The 18,635-nt window shown below is 33.9% G+C and overlaps 2 long non-coding RNA genes across 17 annotated transcripts; both read left to right on the forward strand.

Moving 5' to 3' along the window:
* The first annotated feature begins 1,348 nt into the window (after window positions 1-1,348).
* On the forward strand, window positions 1,349-12,847 carry LOC147474660 (uncharacterized). Of its 16 annotated transcripts, XR_015208373.1 has the most exons (13): window positions 1,349-1,476; window positions 1,728-1,781; window positions 1,860-1,915; window positions 2,538-2,614; window positions 3,515-4,608; window positions 5,297-5,380; window positions 5,513-5,613; window positions 5,748-5,856; window positions 6,772-8,184; window positions 8,845-8,912; window positions 9,114-9,297; window positions 10,505-10,587; window positions 11,300-12,029. It is a non-coding gene; the product is annotated as an uncharacterized LOC147474660 (long non-coding RNA). The 16 variants fall into 16 exon arrangements; XR_015208359.1 differs by lacking the exon at window positions 1,860-1,915 and adding an exon at window positions 12,676-12,847 and having other exon boundaries at window positions 2,538-4,608; window positions 11,300-12,030; XR_015208363.1 differs by having other exon boundaries at window positions 2,538-4,608.
* A 498-nt stretch (window positions 12,848-13,345) lies between these two features.
* On the forward strand, window positions 13,346-18,369 carry LOC147474661 (uncharacterized). Its single transcript, XR_015208375.1, has 7 exons — window positions 13,346-13,461; window positions 15,140-15,237; window positions 15,536-15,628; window positions 16,323-16,471; window positions 17,285-17,360; window positions 17,482-17,545; window positions 18,073-18,369. It is a non-coding gene; the product is annotated as an uncharacterized LOC147474661 (long non-coding RNA).
* The last annotated feature ends 266 nt before the right edge of the window (window positions 18,370-18,635 follow it).

The following is an 18,635-nucleotide window of genomic DNA, read 5'->3' on the forward strand; positions in this document are numbered from 1 at the left end:
ACAGACAGGTGCTTGGTAAGCAGCAAGCGTCAGATCGGAAACTATGTATCCATGTCAGTCTGGGGATAGAGGGAATGGATGTTCGATTTACAATGCCCTGGGCACTGTTGTTTTTATTATGAAAATGTATGAAGTTTGATATGCTACTTCAAAATAGTGATATTGGATATGAGTTTTATTTATGTTTCTCTTGAGAATTGGATGATTGTGATGCAAAGAAGTGAACAACTTCATTCTCATTTCTTTCAAAGTTTCCTTGTATTGATTAATCACTGAACGTCTGAACACACAATGTTTCCATGCATACAAGTCTTACATTCTAGTACATTTCCCTTGAAAACTATAAACGACAACACCAATTCGAGTACCAGAAAGTGGAGGATCAGAATGAATCATTTGAACTTGAAACATCTTTTTGCTTCTTTGGAAGAAAGCAGATTCCTTCTTCCACCTCCTTAAATGAGCCATTACAAACACTATATTGCTTTCTCCACCTAAGAAGAATTGTAACGTCCTGAGTAGAGGATCATAGAAGTTATCATGGTAAACTATATGTTGGAATCTCTTGAGTATTTCTAAATACTAGTGTGTGTGTGCAAAGTGGAGAAGATGAACAAAGTGTGTTCTCTCCACTTTAGTGCATAATAGATAGTCCCACATTGGTTATTCACCACTAACAAGTGAAGTATAAGACACATTCCTCTACCATAAGGGCGTGCTCTTAGGGTACAAATATTTTTGTGTTAGGAGGGAGGACTCACCCAAAGCCACACGCACGCGCCTGCCCGGACCGAGCCGTGTCGGGCATTGGCTTGGGCTTACTGTTGTGGGTAGTGAATTAACCAAAAGCCTAAACTTGTTTTTGCTTCACCAGCAAGTTTTTGGCCTCTCTCTTTTTTATCTGATTAGGCCTCTCTCTTTTTTATCTGATTAGGAGACCGACCATGTCCTAGTGCAAGTTGGTCTCTATGACCGACCTAACCTCTATAAATAGGATTGTGTGTCACTACACCATAACAGGATATTTGCAACACGCACTTTTTTTGCTTTGTAACACTTTTTTAGCGTTGGTAAGTTGTCTACGCTATATAAGCCTTGGGAATCCTACCTACATTAATATCCATTCTCCCAAAACGCTCATAGTGAGTCACGTCAGCGAAGTTTTTAAAATAGTCCATACTTGAAAAATAATTACTCGCCTTCTTACCAAAATAACCCTGAATTTGGAGTGCTCGATCTCTAATTTAATATAAGTTAAATTTGTCTTTTTATGTGTTTTGGAAAACAGAAACAAATCTACGCCATTATTTGAGTTGTACGCCCGGGGGTAATTTAGTAATTAAGAACCCAAAAAACAAAACCCAATCTTTCCTCAAACCCAAAACTCAATTACTAAAAACTCTTCCTCCCAAAACACCAGCCACCACCGCCAATAACTCTCTGAAACGAGCCAAAGATGGAAGTATTTTCCCGATGGTAAATCTATCTTCTTATTAAAACTTCAAATTCAATCTCATTCAACTTTAGCATGGAGTTGTTGACGAAGAGTTTTCATAGCCATGATAAAAGCGAGTTACTTTTTGGAAGAAGAAGAAATATATGATTTTATATCTCTGAGTTGTTTATCGTCTATGACTTAGTTGTAATTTGGCATTTATTTGTAATCACATTAATTTTGATTAGTGTTTTCTAATGGTTTCGCAAATATGATCAAAATCTGGAAAAAGCAAGAAAGCTTGGAGAGTACGGTTTTGTCATTTCTAAAATCGGAAAAGCAAAAGGTACGACTTTTCAATTAACTTTTTTTTTAATCCGGCTGTTTTATGGCCAGTTTATGGTTAACAAGTTCTCTACTGTAGGAAACGTGTCTCTTGAAGAACCATCATCAGTATCTACTTGGCTACCAATTGGGGTGGTATGGTACTAAATAACAATAGTAATTTAGGGCCTTTTCCAGGTCTGGTATGCAGAATATATGCAAAATAGTAGTGTACTAAATTACTAAGACCTTCAGTGCAGTAGGCCTTTTGGTGTTCCTCATGGCTTTGTTTACGGGATTTATATTTTGATTACAATAGCTATCTTAAACTATGAGTTATTGTTTTATGTGAAGTGCATGTACAGACTGTGACGTTGTGTACTATGTTATGGGTTAGAGTTCCAAATGAGTCATTAGATAGGTGGGACAGTACTTCGTCCACCTTAATCCCACGACCCAAATTTTCTTGAGGTTTTCATATTGTAAATCGACTAATTTTCAAATCTAATTAAGCCGTACTCTATTTTCTCCCAAAACTTTTCTCTTTCATTAGCAATAATAAAATTTTACTTTATGCATTGCATTTGTACGCTCGTTTTGCTCTCTGTGTACACCACTTTGTTATTATGTATTTTTTGTAGTAGTATGTCTTTAAACATGTTTCAAATTTGATTAACTATCATTGCGTTTTTTTTTGGTACGTTATGATTTTGATAATTGATTAACTTATAGTCTAAAGTTAAACTTGAATTGAAGAAGCACTTATTATATACTGCAGGAACACCATTTCACTCATATGCAACGTGAGACTGAGAAGCTTCAGGAGGAGATGAAGAAGATGCGTACTGAACAGAGGTTTGTTGAAATTCCATAACTTCTTTCGTTCTTTCCTGATCAAAGCATAAGTTCCCCACCCGTTAATTAAATGTATGCTAGCATGTAGAACTATCGATTTGTTCTTCGTATCTTTTAAGGCGTGTCATTTGATTTTTTTTTTCTCCACACAATTATGAGCATATACTACTTTGATCAAAGTCTTGCTACCGACAATGGCACTAAAAGGTGTGTTCTTTGCTCCCCAATTTCATTCGAGTCAAACGATTTACATCATGTTATTTTAATCTATCAATTAAGTATAGTCATCTGTTTGTAATCAAAGCATCTAGGCATTTTACTTTGCAAGTTATATTGTAAATGTTTACATTTCGATGGGATGTTGGACACAATGCTCTAAAAACAATTGTGGTTTCCGTTATAATACAATGAAGAAAAAGGCACCAATGTCCTTCTAGGCAGTTCAAACAATTAACAATTTTTTTTTTTTTTTTTTTTTTTAATTTTTTTTCACAATTTTCAATTTCAGTTTTAATTTGTATGTGGTTGTATTATATGAACTGACCTGTGTTTGGAATCAGCAATGGCATAAAGGGATTGAGTTCTTTTGTTGGAATTCTAGAGAAGCTTTAATTTTGTTTGAATATTGTATTTAAGACAAATTTATATTGATCATTATTACTTAATTTGTTGTAATGTAGGTGTATGTTATGATATTTTTGAAAAATTTTAGTCATGTTACAATATGTACTATTCAGTATAAGTCAGAGTTTAATCATGTACAGGTTTAGGAAAGTGACATACCAAAGCATCGAAATGGTTTAAGGATTAGTGTCTTAGTGGTCAATGATAATCTAGATAGAGTATCATACATGAAGGCAAAATGTGACTTTGAAGTTATACAATAATGTGACATTGCAGCAGGGGAAGAAGAAACATTATAACATTAAAGTTGTTGTCTATAGCTCCGGGATCGTTCTATGACCATATTGTTTATGTTGTTGCCTTCAACGTGTTGTATACAACCACTATCATGTTATCATTCTTTTATTGCGTTTTCACTCTATTTCATTTATATGATCCTTTTATTTGACTTTTGATTCGATGATGTAGTAGTGTGACAAGATTTTCTCTTATGTATGCTCGATGTTGCTACATGCATTATACAAATACAAGCCTACTTGGCAAGCCCTAATTCTTCAAGGTGATGTCTATTTCTTGATTTCCTTTCTTTGTACCGATGATCTATATGGTGGATTGATCATTAGCTCAAGGAATGAGTGTGTTATTTGAAGTTTTGTGTAAAGAGAGTATGTATAATTAGGTGGGTGTGTATAATTTGTTGTTGGGGGTGTGTATTAATTAGGTGGTATAATGAGGTCTCTACGACCTAATGGGCACAATAGGCTTCATTATCACCATAATGTGCTTGCACAGTATTAAGAAACTTGATTCCCGACTCAGAACAGGTTGGTTTGTTAGAAATCCTAAGTCAATTTAAGAGAATATTTTGGAATAGAGAAGGTGAAAACTAAATGTATCAGTAGCAAGTGGTCAAGTGAAATCAAGGGTTAGGTTTAGAAAGTGGCATTACCATTATGCAACAACCATACATAGCCAACACCACCACAATTCTTAGTTATAGGGAGTTCTAACTTTTAACTAATAAAAGGCACAACATTCAACTGCCATCAAACATATTATGCCTACTTCTCAAATTGTGAAAAATTTACTTAATAGTTGGAATTAGCCATCTTTTTTATTCTAAGTTTGCAATTCAACTGTTTGGTTCAAATGTTACAAACATCTTTTTATGAAACTTATTTTTTGTTAGTCATTTAATCACTTAATTTTCTTTTATTAGGATTTTAAGGAATTGGAACAAGCTAGAAAAGTGATTGGCAAGCACAAGAAGAAATCAATTATGTTGAAGACTTTCTGAGGAGCTCAATGTTTGTACACTAGGCTTGCTATAGATGAGGCAAAACGTGAGGACCAAACTCTAGCTAGACTAGGTACATTTTTTTTTTCATTTTTTCAAAAAGTCATGCGATTTGGTGTTAGGCTACTTTAATTTTCATGTGTCTGAAAAGGTGTATTTTAAATGTTGATTCTTGATTATCATCCCAAGCTGCTTCATACAAGCATTTCTACTTGACTTGGTTGTATATGCTTATAGTAAAGCATATCATTGATTAATACCAAAATTGAAAAGTATGCATGATCTTATATATTCAGGTATTCATGGATATATAGACAAGCCTGAAAAAACAGCCTTCTCTACTTTTTATATATATATATATATATATATATATATCTTCTATCCTTTACTATCAGATGAATTACAATCCAACTTTCAATGAATTATATCCCTACGCTTTTGAATGGTCAATGTGACAGTGGATTAACATATATTTCATACATATGTAACTTTTCCCTAATTTATTTCATTCCCGTTTTTTCAGATTTTTGGTTTGGTTTGAGCATCTTTGACTTCTATTCACTTCCTCTCCTTTGTGTTGAGCTTAAGCGCAAAAGCAAAAAACTACAAAAATAAAGGCATATATTCTTATTATTTCAATGCCGTTATGTTATCTGAATTTGTAATCATAACATTCAGTTTACTTTAGCAACAATTGATTGTAATGTTTTTGGAAAGTTTATTTCACATGTTGTTGGTTAATTATATTTTATTTCATTCAGTTGGTTTTATAACATGTGAAACAAAAGATACTACATGCCAAGGAAGAGTGCCTTCAAAGGCAGTTCAAAGAAGTTCCAGATTGAGTAAGTATTAAAGGCTTACTACATAACAAAGCTTGGACTGTATACATATAGTCAGAATGGATCAAGCCTATAAAAGCTAAATTTAGGTTGCTTGATAACACGTAGTAGTGATGGTTTTGGGGGAATTATTAGGGAACATGGAGGACAAGTGTTTCTGGCTTTCACCCGAAGAACTAAAACCAAGCAAGGCAGGCCTTGGAGGTTCCTTGAAGTTGAGTTGCACTAACTTTGAGGTTAGTTGATATATATATATATATATATATATATATATATATATATATATATATATATATATATATATAGTTTCTAAATGTTGAATGATTTGGGTACGTTGAGTTTTATTTTACCAATTTGATATTTCTTTTAGAATTTCTCAAGGTCAAATGCTTAATGAATTGGGAAGTGGCTTTTATCCTTGATCGTAAGTATGAACAACTTCACCAGATGTCTGATGATCCCATGAATCAAGTTTCTCAGTAAGCTCTCTCTCATATTTAGCTTACTATTTGAACAACCTTGCGAGCTTAACTTGAATTTGATTCCTCTCTGGAGAGTTTTTGAGAGATCACTGCAATATGTGAAGCCATTTAGCAGTTAAACGAACCTAGATGCTGTTAGGCAAGTTTGAGAGTATCCTCCAAATTAGTTTAACTATAGAAAACCGTTTTTGCTTGAAACTTATATTAAACACTTCTTCGGTATATAATAAAAAAATCCCATTTGTGGTATGATTACATGATTAGTTATTAATCATGATCACATAATCACATTTTGTAATAAGAAGAGAGAAAGTGTGTTGGTATTATACATTTGTGTCTTTAGGGTCATACACTCATACCTGCCATGCCTATACCAGCATCACTTCTTGCTACAAGGGAAAATAGTTATTCGGAGTCATTCTTTTTTGCCATTATTTGGGTTATATTGCTGGAGTGGAGCTCGCTATATCTTAAATTTATTTGACTTGAAATGAAAGGATATTATGATTAATACTTCCAAGTGTTTATGGTGTGTGTGGTTTGTGTCATAGTTTGTTTCAGTAGCTCTATATTGGCAATATGACCTTAACTGTCCTGTAGAATCTTGAGTAGGTACCAGTTGGCCGAATTTGAGATAATGTTTAGTATGTATTGTTTGATGAAAAGAAAAGCTTATTTGAGGATGTTGATTTTAGTATTAGAACCTACCTAAGAACAAATTTCAGTGCTTAACCAATGATTTTGATGGTGCCAAGTTGAGAAACATATCATTCTATAAGATTAAGCCCAACAAAATAATAATGGGTTAGCACCTTACCATTGAGCATAAGCTACCCACTCAGTTTCAGTTTAAGATCCTAAGTGTTTTGAGTATTAATCTAATAACGAAAAATGTTCTTTTTTTATTTCAAGTTGTCTCAAGAAGCATGTCAATCTAATTACCAGGAACTTTCGAGATGTGAGCATGGATAGGAGTTGGGTTTGGACGATACAATTTCATTCTCTGACGACGATTATGAAAGTTTACTATAGGAGCGTCCTGACAGTTGCTGTAAGTAATGATTTTGAAGGGGATATGACTGAAATCTTATTTGATAAGGCAAAAGTTTTAGATGAATTGTACTACTGGAGCTTGACTAAGTGGTGGGAAGGATTGATTTAGGGAGGACGAATGATACATGTACGAGGACTTCTCAATCCTGGAGCTAGATGGATATAAACATGCTCGATTAGTAGAGTGAAATAGAAAACAATATTTACTGCGACTTCATTGAGGGAATCAGATTTGTGGTCGCATATGGTTGGATCGTTTGAACTTTGGAGGTAGTAACTCGAAGACATGGCGATATATATTGAATTGTACATATCAGTTAGTATTTAGAATTTCTTAGAGAATGATTGTTGTGGGTATATTTGTTCAAGTTCAAGAGCTGCATGTTAGCCTTGCGTAACGAATTGTTGTCTAACAGGAAAATGCTTGCTCTTTATTTCATTAGATATTAAACCTCACAAGTCAAATTAACAGGCCCAACCATAGGGCGGGCAGCGTGGATAGTGTTGATAAGTGTTGCTTTAATTCGGAGAAATTTCAAGAATGAAATACCTTCTTCCTTCCATGTCCTGTATTCCCAACTCACTCAATCACTTTGGAAGCGACATCTTTGGAGAGCAAGCCATTACTGTTAAGCCCAATTGCAGTATTTGAAGAATTGATAATAATTCCTTCTCCAGCATATGGTTCTTCAAAAAAAAACAATGAACGAAGTAGCAGTAAGAGACAGACATGCATGCTTATTAAGAAGAAAAGGTTTTGTGTTAAATCATAAATACTTCCTTTTAAGTTGATTTTGTCCTTAGCAATTGGTGGGTGTTTTCATTTAATTTATCTTGGATGCGGTGAGGAAATTTCAGCTTAACAAGAATTTGGAAGGTTAACTTGCCTTATGAGTGGAGAGTTTTCCTATGGCAATGCATGGCTGGAGTTGTGTCTACAGCAGACCGTTTTGCGTAGCACACTTATATAATAGAAAAGAAGACTTCAAGATGGTGGTCCATCCAAGCAATGATTGACGGTAGAGATGATATTCTTGAGCTCTTCAATGCGTTTATCTAGAACATATATTGATTGCGAGATATATACGTCCTGATCCATTGTGTGCAATATCTAATGCACTAAAACTTTTGCTAGATATGATCCAACATCTTCATGGTCTGCAGAACAATTTTCCACCTGGAGGGTGGCTGAAGTTAATATAAACATTGATGGCTCTGCTAGGTTGAATGCAGGTCATGCTGGAGCGGGAGGTGTGCATAAGGATGACATTGGTAAGTTCATTTTTGCCATGGCCATTCCAATTTTTCTTGGAACAAATAACTTGGTCGAGTTTCAATCATACTCTATGCACTCAGAATTGTGAAAGAGTTAAATCCACCCAAGTAAACAATTGAAGTGGTATGTTTACTATTGGTTCAAGTTGTAAATAGAGAAATTCATAAGGTACATTCATCATTTCAACCACTATTTATGGATATTAAAGAGATCTGTAGTCAATCAAGAGAGTTAACATTATAGTGGTGGTATAGAGAGGCAGATGAGTGTGTCGACAAGTTAGTAGATCAATGATAGGATTTGCAACAGGTGGCAATACAAATACATTCTATGGCAAGGTGACCCTAAAATCCAACGCCCGAGTTGTTTTTTTTTCGGAGAAAAGAGAGTTTCGGTGAATTAAGAGTCTTGGAGTCATGGGTTTGTTTTTTGAAAATCAAATTTTATGTTTGTATGATTCATGGTTATATCGCGAATTGGTTAAAAGAGTTGGCGTGTAATTGGTCTGTTCTTAATATATGTATCTCAAGAACATCCTACGTCCAATGAAATTCAGAGCAAGGATCAATTTGTAATAAATCAAAATATTGTCTTGCTTTGTAATTAACTGTGTCCTTACTTAAAAATTGTGCTGACGTGGCCTCCTAATATTGCAGATGAGCATTTTCGCCAGGGTTATTATCCGGTGCATCTGTAGATGTGATTGTAGTAGACTTTTCTTCTGGTTCGTCTACTTCGTCACCCCATTTTCTTAGACTTTTGTTTCAATTCATGAATTACTATTTTGTTTCAATTATGATTTTTAGGATAGTTTAGGGGTGGGATGGTATATGTTTATTTTTTTTTGGCTGACATTATATTTCTTTTTCTATGGGAAGCAAAGATAAATTGATCGTTGGATTCACCATATTTCTTATTTTTCCAGGTGGGAAGTAATGGACTAGGTTGGAGAAGGGGGAAATTCGGTTAGTTTTTCTGTACTAACAATGAAAGCAATTAAAGACATAGGTATTAATTAGAACCAAAAGAAAGTCCAAATGAAAACCCCTTTGTTCGGCTTTTTTCTTTTATTCTCCACAACGGAACAGTGGTTGCTCCACTACTCTCAGGTAATCTCTTATTTAATTGTTAATTGGGTTGTTCTTCTTTCTGTCCATATCAAAGAGACAACTAACCACCCACTTTAATCAAACCTCTGTGACCAAGCAAGAACCCCCTTGCTCCTGCCCTCTTTAGGCTAAAATCTAGAAAAAACCTATCCTAGATATATTATCAATTGCATCCTTCTTACTCAACACAAATACTAAGCTAGATTGAGTTAACTACTACATGTGCATTTAGTATATTTACCATGGGCATCAGGTTGTTGCACCAGTTTGAATAATCTATTTATATTCTATGCTTTTGTGTTTTTTGCGCATTTAGGCTTGTCAACACTTCTCTTTAGTGCTTAACATGTTTGATAAAATAGGAGACGTGATACACATTGTTGTTTTATTGGAAAACATAAAAGAATAACCGTATCCAGTGATGTGTTTGTGCTATTAATTAGTTATCCAAAAAAAGCTTTTAATATTGTTAGAAATGTAGGTTCATTTGATGTAAATTGCATTGCTCTACTTCATCATCTGAAATGGCTATATCTTAAATTAAATCGTTTTGTAGACTGATGACTACTATGTATATTTAGTAGAAGGGTATTTAATACTTGGAACGATGGTTGATGTAGTGTTATGGAAAGAACCTTACTTTTAAAGGAACACGAACAATCATTCTTGAAGAATATATTTCTAGGGACGTTAAAAAGGGTTTACTCTGACATATACTCTCATTTTAGAATATTTTGGCTTAATTATAAGATACGATAGCTCAAAATGTATCTTCTGTATGGGTTTCTACATAAAAGAAGAGAGTGTATATGTTAGACACAATTGGGTGGAAATGTACAGATCATGTGGATACCATTGAAACTTTTGAGCAAAATATATATATATATATATATAGAGAGAGAGAGAGAGAGAGAGAGAGAGAGTCCATTGAGGTACTTCCACTAATGGAAGAAGAGGAACCTGGAAAAGTGTCTTTTGTTCTTTCAAACAAAGAGAGGGAGTGACTCTGTATGAGACTAGGAGTATACGCTCATAGCTCACCGAGTTAAGTTAAGTTAAAGGTAACAGGGAAAATTACCAACAATCGTATGAATTAGCTTTTATTGTTATTCTATGATTCATCCCCCTCCCCCTTATTTCCAACACATCTAATCTCCATTTAGCATTAATATTTTTTTTTCTTTGTTATAATGCATGTACTTTGCAGATAAGCTGAACCATCTAGCTTGAGGAAGTGATGATCATAATACTCGCTTGCTTTTCACTTTAACACAAAAAGTATACTACAAGGTAACATTGTTAGTTTTTAGTATGTTGTCAGGATTAGAGTATGATATCATCCATGGATTTAGTGCAATGCAATTGAAATGTAATAACTTATAGGCAATCAGGTGTGAAAGTGCATTTGTATTACTAGATGAGTATTAACACTGTTATAGTCTACCGACAAAGGTCATTTGAACGTTACAAAGTTTAGATCACATTTTCTTAGACTTTTGTTTCAATATATGAATTACTATTTTGTTTCAATTATGATTTTTAAAATAGTTTAGGGGTGGGATGGTATATGTTTATTTTTTTGGCTGAAATTATATTTCTTTTCTATTGGAAATATAAGCTTTAGTCACATGGTGACATTGAAAACAAGATCTTAGTTTTTGACATTCAAATACAATATCAGATGTCAATATACACACGTGGCATAAAGTACTAATTTCCTGATACATCAAATGATGAGATGAAAGCATCCCATTTTTATGAAATCTCAGCTACTGCACCTAGTTATACAGGTGATCAAATGATTATCCCACCACTCGATTTCATCTAATCCAGCACACCATACGGAAATTTGGGTAAAGAAGATGCCCAGAAGTTTAATCAAACTTCCTGAAAACTTCGATATACATTTTTTTTTTATGTTTTAGTTAAAATTACTATTTGGTTTTTTTTTTTTTTTTTTTGTTATGTATTTGATATGGCCTTTGCTTTATTTTCTTTACAGGTTTGAGTTACTACCTAAATTCTTTCATGATAAGCTGTATAGATGGTTGCTAGCTGCGGGTCAGGAAGCTTGCTGAGGATATTGAAAGTGGAGTTGTAGTGCATCGTGAAAAAGCATCTAGAACAAAGTTTACAGAATGGTTCAAGGCAAATGAAGAGTATGAATTAGCCAGGACACTTAGATGGAACAATTATTTATAACCTTTTCAAACTCTCTAAGACTATCCACATCAGCAGGGGAATTGCGGAAAAAGTGGAGAAAAAAACCGTGATAGAAGTCTCAAAAACTGCGATAGATGTCCCCCACTCAGAACAGTCAGAATGGAAGGTTAGCTAAGCCCGCCTAAAATACCCACGACTATTCCCAAAAAAAAGACACGCTACTAAACTAAAAGACAACCCTAGAGATTCTCTTCATAATCATTTATAAAGATGGATCTGCGGGACTGAACCTCAACCACTCTTCGAACCTGGTAAGAGAAACTCTAACAGAGTTTTTGTTTTGTTTATTTATCCCCATTCGGAAGGATCAGAAGTTCCACAAAGAAAATGAGTTTTTCATGGAATGTTGTTTGGAGATGGAGGAAGAAATGAAAATGCTGAAAAAAGCCTTGGCAAAACGTAACAGTGAACTGCAGGTGTCGAGAAATATATGTGTACTAAAACAAACATCAACCAGCTACAGGATCTCGATAGTTTTATTAATCCAAACAAAATTCAATTTTTTTTAAGGTATGTGCTAAATTTCTTTAAAAAACTCAGCTTTCAGTGGTTTGGTTATGATTGTGGAATTTGAGTTATTAAAGATGCTAAGAAGTTGAATTTGAAAATTGTCGTTGGTGAACAACTTAGGAATTTCGTCTTTTAAGAAGATGTCACATTTGTTTTCTTCGTATTATGATACTAAATTTGGTAACATGATAGTACATAAATCTGTTTTAGGTGTCTTTTGGTTCAAAGGTATATTTGAGTCACTAAATTACTTTTAGGTTACTTTTGCTTCGACAGCTTCGACAGCAAATATGAAATGATAATAGTACTAGCAACTTTTTATGCATTGCATAGGCAGGTTCGGATTCAGGACAAAGAAATGCTTAAGTCTTGAAAAGTGCATGCCAAAGTTTCATGTAGATTTGCTCTTGAAATTTGAAGTAATCAACAGCTTAACAGTGCATCAAATAGAATCTCAGAGCATTATGTACTATGTAGTCTCAACTTTTTTTACTTTTGAAAGTGCAAAACCATGCATCGACTAAGCTTAAGTGAGTCAATGAGTATGAGGAGAACGTGTGATGGAGGTGTTGGAATTAGTTAGAATATGACTTCGATGTTTTGGAACATAATGCACCACAATTGACAGAGATGGTAGTTTTACAGGAGGTTTCGGAACATAAGGTAGCTTCACCCATGGAGGCATATTTGACACCACAATTGGTGCCTTGACGAGAGGATATTGTTTTGGTACGTATGGTCACTATAAATATGAGGTGTCATAAGTACTGGAAGTGGTGGACATGGGTTTCACCACTAGAGGCTTGGGTATATTGATTTCTTCGTGCACCTATTGTTTTCCCTTTGAGTGATGTTCTAAAATAATCGTATTCTTTTCTTTAGTTCTATTGCAATTATCAATTATTAGTTCTACTCGATTTTTTAATGTGTTTTATTTGAGAATAAACTTACATATGAACTGACGTTGAAGTAATTTGAGATTGTGGCTTATAACTTAGTTTTGGCTCTTCAGTGCTTTTTTGGTGATATTGAAGTTTGGATACTTTGGTTGCACGATCACTTGGGGGATGTTTCCATTGGATTAGGTTGTTCATTAGTTCCATATATTGTTTTTATATGTTTAATGAATATATTGGGGTTTTAATCATGATTGATAGTATTTTATAAATGAGTCAGCAACGTTTTGTTTTCTAGAATTCGAATTCTCTTTTTAGGGGTAGTTGCAAGATTCACAATTTTTAGTAAACATTATATATTATAATTATTAATATTTTTCTACTTTATTTATTTTTGTGGCATTTTAGTTGCTATGAATAGAAGTGAAAGGTGGATTGTGGATGGTGAACAAAGGATTGTGCAATTATTATCCTGTATTGTTTGCATTAGTGTTAGTATCACATCAAAAAGCAAACCAACGGAGATACAAATTAGGTACTTCCTCACCGCCTTTAAACAATTTACTGTGTTATGAGTTGGTATGTTTGTTTGATTTACCCTAGCATAGCAATCATCTTCTCCGACTCATGACATGCGAGGAGTAGCAAGATCTAAAAATGGGAAAAAAGAAGGATGACAAAAAAGGAATATTATGAACAAAACTACAAAAGTAATTCTCTTTGAAAATCAGTAGGAGAGAAAAAAGGAAGATTACGAACAAAACTTTTACAAACAAAACTACAAAAATACTTCTCCCTGATATTCTTCTCTCTCAATCTTCACCAAAATCTTATCAAAAGCCTTCATTAAAATTCACTCCGTCTCCATTCTCAATTAGATAGTTGTTGCTCGGTTTAATGCGCTGAATCCTATCAATTGTCTCTTGGGAAATTGCTTGCAATTATAGACATCTTAAGGAAGACTGCAGTTCATAAAGTCTTTGCTCAAGACTGGGTATCTCTTTCAGATGAATAAGAAGATTAAGTCCACTATACTTGCTCATCAAGTAGGAAATTTGCAGGCACACCTTGAATTTGGAATTGCGGTCTGTTCTTTGCAACCTCAGGGATTCCCTTTCTTGAGGAGTTGAGAAAGAAGGTTGTTTATATGGACCTAACTATGGCAGGCCAATAGTCGGAAAGAATTAGCTTAGGTCAGTTTATCTAATATATTTTGTTCTTAATTATAACCATTACTTAAGTCAAAAAATACAAATACAATAATAATGTTGAAGCTGTAAAAACACTTCTTTGACATTGTGGTGTCTAATTTATGATCATGGCCAAAATAAAACAGACTTATAACCTTGAAGTTTTACTACGTTGAACTGCTAGTCTGAAATCTGATTTACAAAGTTGAATGTTTAGGACAATAGGACTTTCATCGTACCCTGCCTTTATACAGGTTTGTTTGCATTAGAAATTAATTTTCTCTATAGGTTATTTAATGATAGTGGACCTTCATTAAATTTACATAGGGTGGTGTCAATGAGATATGGCGCAACAATTTCAAATGTTGATTTTAAGAGGAGCTTAAATGATTTAGAACTGGTTCCTTTAGGAGGTGTTATTATACAGGTTTCCTTAGTTCAGGCCAAATTAATACCCCGACCGAGTTATTTAGATAATGAGGTTACTGTGTTTCTATTCCATGAATAATAGTAAGCTTCTTTTTACGACTTAATCATTTGATCAGTGCAGACCTTTTTGTTTACTACATAAAAGTTAGTTTTTTCTGACATTATTTATTATAAACTAAGATTTGATTCATCTGCGTGGACTTGGAATTGGTTAGTTTAAGAACTTGATAAAGTATAGGAGAGCCTCTCCTATTTGGGACAATTAATTTGAACCTTGCTAAGGATTTAATGATTTGTTGCTCTCCACACCATTGTACTTTGATGATCGATATGCTTTATAGACCGATTTGCATTGAGCTTTACGTGCTATATTAAACTGTCAATTTGGGATCATAAGCTCCATCGAATTATTTATCTGTATCCCAGGGATTAATATAAATATTATTTATCTGTTCGGCGAATGACTTTTAGGAAGTATGTATGTGATTCATGATTGTATGAAAACGGTGGCTACTGAGTGACTAATGTGTTGGGAATCATTTGCATAGTTTTAAGACTTATTGCATCAGATTTTAATAGTCAATGTTGTTGCAGCTCAAGTCGATGAGGGGATTATTACCAGGGAAGTTATGAACATGATACTGTGCTGATTTCTCAAGGTGGCTGCATGTTTGTCCTGCCATTTATTTTAGGTAACCTATAATTTGAGTTTTCTTTGATATCTTTCAGGCTCAAAAAATCCTTACGATAAGTAGAATTTTGTTTTAAGGTTTTGTTCTAATGAAGTTTCTTTGTTAGTTTTACTTCTATTGGTCTTCTTCACTTTTGCTTCATCCATTTGTTTTAAACAGTTATTGAAGTAAAAAAATTTATATGTTAGTTCTTTGTTTCTTATGTTACTCCGTTGAAAGGCATCGAATCTCCCTTCTCTATATCTTCATGTCTCCTTGCTTGAATTTTGAATTGGAATTGATGGTGTTTCAAATGAAGGTAGCACTCCTCCATGGCTCCATCTCTTCAACCGCCATCATAATCACCATCTTATGTTTAATAACAACTACCAAACCCATTTCTCAATTAAAGGTAATCTTCAATGCCCATTTTTCAAATATTTTAATTAATGTAGTTTCAGTTATTTGAAATACCCGTTTTTCATTTAGTTATTTATAATCTCTAATGTCATTCCATCTTACTCTAATGTCTCTGTAATCTGTCCCCATAACTAGAGTTTAAACTTATGGTATTCTTGAGAAATCTGATAATGATAGTTTACATTGTCGGATTCTTTCATATGCTGCTTATACATTATTATTTCTAAGGTTTTGTTTAAACCTGAAACAATGAGAAGTGAGACTTGCTAAAACTTATTATATTCAATAGAAATGATAGTAATAATTAAAAAAATCGATAAGAATCTCCACTTAGGCAAAGCCTAGGTGTTTGTGGACAGTCCACCGCCTCACCTTGATAACGCCTTTGACAACATATTTGGGGAGAGGTACTCTCATCTTTTATCTATAAAGCATTTCGGTATATGATTAATTACTGCTGACACAGGGAAACCTCTATTTTTTCATGTGAGTTACCATCTCACTCTTTTTCTTTTAAGAATGGGATACTTGATTAAGATGTTTTGAATAAACTGTGGGTTTGCCTTATAATACAATTTTTTTTGCATCTCTTTTAGTTTTGCTTAATGAGTGGAATGTCTTATTTATATTCTCTTTTACAAATAGTTTTGGAAGAAGATGATATCTTATTTTGGCGTTGGTTTCAGGTTGCTTGCTCTGTCCACTTCAAGTACAAGTCAAGCTGTTCAAGTACGTACAAGAAGAATGAAGCAATTTCTTGAGCAACTCACCGTCACTTCTTAGATTTAGGTTTCTTTCGGCAAAGGCTAACTAATCAGGTTCTTCTTCTTCGAAGGTAAACATCTTTTATTTCTTGATATGTTTTTATGCCATAGTCAAAAATAGTATCAACTACAAAAAAAACTGGGACGTGTAGAAAATTAACCATTAGCACAAGGTATTGCTTGAACATAATGAAGTGGAATGTATGATGTTTTTTTATTCGTGAACGGTGAACCCATGATGCATGAGAAGCACAAAATGTAAAACGCATATACACAGTAATTTATCTTTGGTTTCACTCACTAAGTGTAGATTACACAAGGCCTCTGGGTTGCTTCTCATTGGTCTGTGTTAGAGTCTATGTATAACACAATGTGTTTTCCCTTACTAAGCAAACTTGATGGTGAGGACTAAGAGCTGAATTTCTAACCAATATAGATATGTTTGACGTATCTCCAACATAAATGGAAGCATTTTCAATTCGTCTCTTTTAATAATAACTCTTTAATACACTGCATGTCTTATCTTATCTTATCTCATCTAGATGTATATGTTGTTATTCAAGTCACTTTAGACTAGGCAAGGTTGCCTCACACCCTAATAGTTTGAGTTGTTCAATTTTTTTTCTTTAGAGCGTAATTAGATAAGTATACACTGATAGGCTGATATATAGGCTAATACTAGGTTCTTACCTTTGTGCTATATGCTTCTCTAATAGATATGGTTCTCTATCAAAGTTTAGGTTTCACTCAACATACAGGCTTGGAAAATTAGAGATAAGCTCTGATAGTCTTTAAGCCAGCAACAAATTGTGTTAGCTATGTTTTAGCCTCTTGCTTGAAGACAACTATCTTAAATCTAAAACTTTTCTTTCAATTGTTCGCAGAAGATTGAAGAGTAAGCCCTATGTTATCTCCATTAAAACCTTAATCGCTCTCACTCTCCGATAATCAATTTATCAGGTAATCTATTCAAAAGCTAAGGGTTCATTTACATTTGTTTACAAGGTCCAAGATGTTTTGACTAGAAAGTTTGGAATATTTATTAAACCATATCAAACTATGCTTTCTACACTTTTCGCAGTTTTCTCTTCTACCTTTCGGTCTCTCGACACACCAGTTCTGCCACTCTGTTTACAATAAATTAGGTATGGTTTTTTTGAAACCCATATATGTATCTGCCTTTGAGTATTTCAAAGATAATGACAATAAAAAACATAGACATGAACTTGGATTAGGATAATATTATTATACTTATATTGAAGTTCTGATTAGATATCCATTTTGATAACCAAACTTTATCAGATATGTGTCGGCATTGATTCAGTACTATACTAATCCTTATTTAACTTAGTTTAAGCCTAAAATGTTGCAGATTCGAGAAGCTATGAATTTTTTAAAATATTTGTGGGACGATTTGTCTCCAACCTATGTTAATCTCTGAATAGGTCGCAAACGTTTCTCCTATTCCCATTCTAGATTACAATCCTTATTGATATGCATGTGAACCACTGACTTTATGAAGCATGTTAGTTATCTCCTTGAGGATTGTTTTCAAAGCAATATATATATTTTGAGTTTTTACCTACTTGGTAACTTTTGTTTTCTTATTTGTTATGAGTTTCATTGCATATCCCTCAGTTTGATGGTTGGCTTTGTTTTTTATTATGACCAGGTGTTCCCTTGAGTATCTTGGGTCTTGGTGCATGTATGCAGATGCTTTCCCTTATGAGCAGGATCACTATATAGCATGCTTTGTTTTCTGTTCACCATTAGAGCTTTTGTGTAGGTGGAGGTTGTGGTGTAGGACTTGGCCTCGGTTGGGGCTTTTGTAATCCATTCGTAATAGTATATGTGCTACATAATTTACAATGTCCAGAATCCCATCAATGGATTGAGGTGCTTTCTTTTATATGTTTGAAAGTTCCTTTGAGCTTTTACAAGTAAACTCTAAAGTTTCAATTTATCTTTAAAGACAATTGTTCTTATGTCATAATTAATCCAAATAACTCAAGCTGTCCAAACCCTTCTGCTTCTGCTGATGAGTGTCTGATCATGCCGGCACCAGCTTTAATATCTAATTAGTTCTGAATTTGATAGTTCTTACTTGCATGCCTTCCACTCATTGAACCACAGAGTACTCGCAAGATGTGAAATGTAACAAAAATTTGGCTGAGATGCACTGGAGGATGAGGTTGTACTATAACCATTGGATTTGTATCCAAATTAAATATGAGC

Source organism: Coptis chinensis, chromosome 9, assembly GCF_015680905.1.
Source record: "Coptis chinensis isolate HL-2020 chromosome 9, ASM1568090v1, whole genome shotgun sequence".
Classification (NCBI taxonomy): Eukaryota; Viridiplantae; Streptophyta; class Magnoliopsida; order Ranunculales; family Ranunculaceae; genus Coptis; species Coptis chinensis.